Source organism: Podarcis liolepis, assembly GCF_965112155.1.
Source record: "Podarcis liolepis genome assembly, chromosome: 5".
Classification (NCBI taxonomy): Eukaryota; Metazoa; Chordata; class Lepidosauria; order Squamata; family Lacertidae; genus Podarcis; species Podarcis liolepis.
The window spans coordinates 7,871,780-7,877,779 of NC_139556.1; positions in this window are offsets into that span (position 1 = coordinate 7,871,780).

Below are 6,000 nucleotides of genomic sequence, written 5' to 3' on the forward strand. Positions count from 1 at the left end.
GCCGAACTAACAGGGAGGATAAGATGAGATATGGTACAAAAAGTGAATAAGCAGTGGGCTACCATTAAGGAATACATCAAAATTTATGTGGGAAAAGTAGAATTTCTGACAAATACTGAGTGAATCCAGAAAATCATTAGAGTGAAAGAAGAGTAAAGTTAAGATAAAAGAAGAGATTAAAGAAATAATGAAATGCATTTAAGCTAGTTGGAAAAATAAAGTAGCGTAACAAGAACGGCGGGAAATCAAGTCACTTGGTGGGTGTCTGTGTGGGGTAGGTGTGTAGGTATGTTGATATGTATAGTATAGGTAGGTATTATATAGAGCAATGTAGGTATGTTTTATGTCATGAAAATTAGGTAGTGTGTTGTGTACGTGTATTGTGTAAATGTATATGTATGTGTTTTATATATTAATAAAATAAATAAATAAATAAAAACAAACTACTACACTTCAGTTTCTGCCACTTCTCTCTAGGTCCTTTTGCTGAGTTATGGCAGATGTTCCACGTGAATTCTTTTTTTTTTAATCAAAGCACCAGTTCCTTCAGTGTTTATTAGTTTGGTTCATGAGCAAGGGGCACTTTTCATCAGTTACCCTGTCCCTTAGCAGTCCCACCCCTGAGATATTCCAGTTACAGACCCAAGGGATCACCTCAGCCCTTGTTACTGGCTTGGGAGTCTTTTCCTAGAAAAACTCTCCCCTCTTGACCGGAATGAGACCCAGGTAGACTTTATCCTAACAGCTTCTACCTTTCCTGGCTCAGACTCAGCCCTCCAGTTAACTCCTAGTCATGGACTGCTTACTATGGGTTTTGCAGCTCCCTGGATTGACGTCTATTCAGTGCAAACACAACCTATTCATGTAAAACAAACTTAACCGAAACATAGATTTTATGCAAACTGCCATCATCAAGTCTGCTGATGCCTTTTAAAACAAACAAACTACAGCAGGCACAAGCAAACTCGGCCCTCCATATGTTTTGAGACTACAATTCCCATCATCCCTGACCACTGGTCCTGTTAACTAGGGATGATGGGAGTTGTAGTCCCAAAACATCTGGAGGGCCAGGTTTGCCTATGCCTGAACTACAGTATCAGCTTAGTTATAACTTAAAAGTGTAACTATTCCAAGGAACACCATTTGGTTTGTTTTAAACCAGATATAGGCAAACTCGGCCCTCCAGATGTTTTGGGACTACAACTCCCATCATCCCTAGCTAACAGGACCAGTGGTCAGGGATGATGGGAGTTGTAGTCCCAAAACATCTGGAGGGCCAGGTTTGCCTATGCCTGGTCTATATACTTTCTCCAGACCCTCAACCCCCTCTTCCTATCTAAGCTGTGAGGCTCCTTCCTCTTGCTACAGATATTCTCCTCAGGTAAAGGTAAAGGGACCCCTGACCATTAGGTCCAGTCGTGGCCAACTTTGGGGTTGTGGCGCTCATCTCGTTTTATTGGCCAAGGGAGCCGGTGTACAGCTTCTGGGTCATGTGGCCAGCATGACTAAGCCGCTTCTGGCGAACCAGAGCAGCACACAGAAACGCTGTTTACCTTCCCGCTGGAGCGGAGTTCACATTAATGGTTCCAAATGTGATGGGATATGGCAAGAGTGCAACCTAAAATCCCAGGCGTGTGTGAACTGGCCCTTCAGCTATTAGAACAGATCTACTCCACAGACTTTAGGAGAAGACATGCGATAACTAGAGTGAAATTGATATAACCTGTAGATGAGATTCTGCTCCACAAGTTACGTGGATCATATGAATGAACATATATATATATTTAACAACAACAGCAACAATAATACTTTGAATAATATAATATTAATATAATGATAATATAATGATATGGATGGATATGATGGCAGGATTGTGGAATCCAAGCAGAAAGAAATTTCAAATATCCCACCAGAAAGAAAATACCTAATAATAATAATAATAATAATAAAATTTATTTGTATCCCGCTCTCCCCAGCCAAAGCCAGGCTCAGAGTGGCTAACATCATATAAATAAGACAATATGCATAATACAATATACAATATGCAAATAATATGTATATTAATATGCATTATATTAATATAATTGTTTTGCTTCATTTGTAAGACTACGTGTAAACAGATACCAGTTGCGTAAGAAAGGCGTCTGGAATAGACAAGGCAGCTTATTTGTTTCAGCATTGCACACAAACGTGATGCAGTTATAAACTGCCCTTCAAATATAGCTATTGGGGTGGGTGTTATAACCTTTCCTATTGCTTTGGGCTGAAAACTGTTCAAATCCCGTTTTCGCATGTAAACACACAGCATATATTTGCTTTAAAAATGCTTTGATCACCCATTGAAACTAAAAAATAATCATGTGAAGCTTAGAGAGCTTCACATCTTCATATGCGTTAGGGAGAAAGGATGCTCACAAATATGATAATTTGACTTTAATTTTTTTGAGAGATTGAAAAGTTTACATTTTTCTTTTGTTTCTATCCCTGTGTAATGTTTGTCACTTTACCATGATATGCCTCTTAAAAAACCAGCTATAAATCTAATAAATCTATCAATTAAAAAGAACTCATCTGGTGCTGATAATCAATCTATTTGAACCATCTAGCTGTGGTCACTACAGGTAAAGGGACCCCTGACCATTAGGTCCAGTCGTGGCCGACTCTGGGGTTCATCTCACTTTATTGGCCGAGGGAGCCGGCGTACAGCTTCTGGGTCATGTGACCAGCATGCCTAAACCGCTTCTGGCGAACCAGAGCAGCACACAGAAACGCCGTTTACCTTCCCGCCAGAGCGGTACCTATTTATCTACTTGCACTTTGATGAGCTTTCGAACTGCTAGGTTGGCAGGAGCAGAGACCGAGCAACGGGAGCTCACTGCTTTGAGGGATTCGAACCGCCGACCTTCTGATCGGCAAGCCCAAGAGGCTCAGTGGTTTAATCCACAGGGCCACCCGCGTCCCTAAGGTGATAGCAAATATGACCATGTCAATTTCCCCTGAACTGAATATGTAAAGCAATGGTTGCGTTTTGGATTTTTAGCTTGAATTACTCTAAGGGCCATCAGAATTTAACAGCGGAAGTTAAACATAATCCCATTAGAAAAAAAACCCAGGGATTAGACACAGCTAAAGAATTGCAAGATGTTTCAACTTCCTTATTTCCCTATTCCATTTTGCACAAGAAGCCAAATTTGATAATTTCTCCGCAGCTCCCTTGTGTCGACTGATGTCATGCACAAAACAGGCAACGCTAGTTCTCAGTATTAGGGGGTCAGTGAAACAGTAGCAGCAGGAGGCCTCAGTTTGGTCCCAGAGGAAGAGAAGAATGTGACCCCGAGATGGAAGGCAGCCATCGTTTTGTTGAGACAGTTTCCTGCTGTTGCTTTAGGATTGCTAGGAAGAATTGCTTGGCAAGGCAAACGCCTCATTTGGCCTAATTAATACAAATAGAAGAAGAATCCTTAATTCCAAGCCATGTGTTGTGTCGTGATCAATATTTCAGCATTAACCTGTTCACGTTGTCAGACGTGAGACACTTCAGAAACGCTTTAACCCAGAGGCTCCCAAGCTTCCGACAGGTAGCCGTTTTATTTTTAATGGATTAAAATTAGAGGCTCACTTCATACCTAAAAAAGGTTTACTTTCGTATGCCACAACTGCTGCAAGGATTTTATTAGCCAAAAAATGGAAAACACAAGAACTACCAATGGTAGAAGAATAGCAGATGAAGATGATGGAATGTGTGGAGCTGGCTGATCTCACTGGGACCAGAAAGAAGAGGAAGATCAAGAAGACGGGAAGAAATTTAAAGACTACTTGAATAAATATTGTAATATTAAAGATATTAAAGATATGTAATCACTTGAACTGTAACCACAGTTTAAGAAGGACACTGACAAACTGGAACGTGTCCAGAGGAGGGCAACCAAAATGGTCAAAGGCCTGGAAGCGATGCCTTATGAGGAACGGCTAAGGGAGCTGGGCATGTTTAGCCTGGAGAAGAGGAGGTTAAGGGGTGATATGATAGCCATGTTCAAATATATAAAAGGATGTCACATAGAGGAGGGAGAAAGGTTGTTTTCTGCTGCTCCAGAGAAGCGGACACGGAGCAATGGATCCAAACTACAAGAAAGAAGATTCCACCTAAACATTAGGAAGAACTTCCTGACAGTAAGAGCTGTTTGACAGTGGAATTTGCTGCCAAGGAGTGTGGTGGAGTCTCCTCCTTTGGAGGTCTTTAAGCAGAGGCTTGACAATCATATGTCAGGAGTGCTCTGATGGTGTTTCCTGCTTGGCAGGGGGTTGGACTCGATGGCCCTTGTGGTCTCTTCCAACTCTATGATTCTATGAAAGAAACAATTAGGCCTAGGATTAAAATGGAATTAAATTTATAAATAAGAAAATGTATGATAAGGAAAGTCATGTAATATGATTAGGACTGTGATATGGTCTTTTGAAACACAGATATTGGAAACTGCTACATATAATTACTAAGAAATTCGGATGGAAGAGATTCGAGGAAGTCAAATACTATGTTTATGAAGATGGATGGTACTTAATTTTAATTAATTAAGTGGTAATATGTTGTATGTATCTTTGTTCTTCTTTTCTTTTTCTTTTCTTTTTTGTCTTTATTATTGTTAATCTTTTCTTTCTTTACTATGTTTATTTACTGAAAATAATAAATATTATTTGGGGGAAAATTAAAAATAAAAAAGGTTTACTTTCAGTGTGAGAATAAGAATTACCCACACATAGTGGAGCCGACTCCCTGGGTTTCAGTGCGAGTCGCTTTTCTGAGTTTCCCTCCCGACCGGAGAAAGGCAAGCCCAATGCAGAGACCCGTGAAGAAATGCAGAATGCTTTAAAATATACATCTTCTCAATGTGGTGGAAATTTTTGTTGCACCTCAGCATTAAGAGTAACAGAATCATCCCATCAGACCCGAAGCAGAGATGTGGTATACAGTGGTACCTCAGGTTAAGTACTTGATTTGTTCCAGAGGTTTGTTCTTAACCTGAAACTGTTCTTAACCTGAAGCATCACTTTAGCTAATGGGGCCTTCCTGCTGCTGCCGCGCCATCAGAGCACAATTTCTGTTCTTATCCTGAAGCAAAGTTCTTAACCTGAAACCTATTTCTGGGTTAGCGGAGTGTGTAACCTGAAGCGTATGTAACCTGAAGCGTATGCAACCCGAGGTACCACTGTTATTGCCTGATACCTTCTTCTCTGCATGCAAGTACAGTCATGCCTCGGGTTGAATGCGCTTCGGCTTGAGTGCGTTCGAGTTGCGCTCTGCGGCAACCCAGAAGTAACGGAGCGCGTTACTTCCAGATTTTGCCACTTGCGCATGCGCATATGCTCAAAACGACGTCGCGCGCATGCGCAGAAGCGGTGAAAAGCGCCGCATGTGCAGACGTGCTGTCGCTAGTTTCATTTGCTTCTGGATGCGAACGGGGCTCCGGAACGGATCCCGTTCGTATCCAGAGGTACCACTGTACTGGCCTACCTCGGAGATATTGCTGGTTCAGTTCCAGGCTGCTGCAGTAAAGCGAATATCACAACCATTATTTAATTATTTGTTTTGTTTCCCAGCGCATATATAAAAGTTATATTTACACTGTACTTTAACCGGCTGCAGCCCTAGCCAGATCCACTCCCGTGGCCAGAAGAGAGGCAGGGGCAGCGAGGGGCTTTCTTCTCCTGCAAGCAGCCAGGCTCCTTGTGAGGAGCAATATCTGCAAAGCACAATAAAATGAGGTGTGCCTGTACTTTGCACTCACAGGAACACTTCAGTGATTTAGTCTGTTTCTTGCAGTACACTGGCAGTTCTCCCACAACACACAGCTTGGGTATTACTGTGCTAGTATATTCCTGTTGTTGTTGTTTAGTCGTTTAGTCATGTCCGACTCTTCATGACCCCATGGACCAGAGCACGCCAGGCACTCCTGTCTTCCACTGCCTCCCGCAGTTTGGTCAAACTCATGCTGGTAGCTTCAA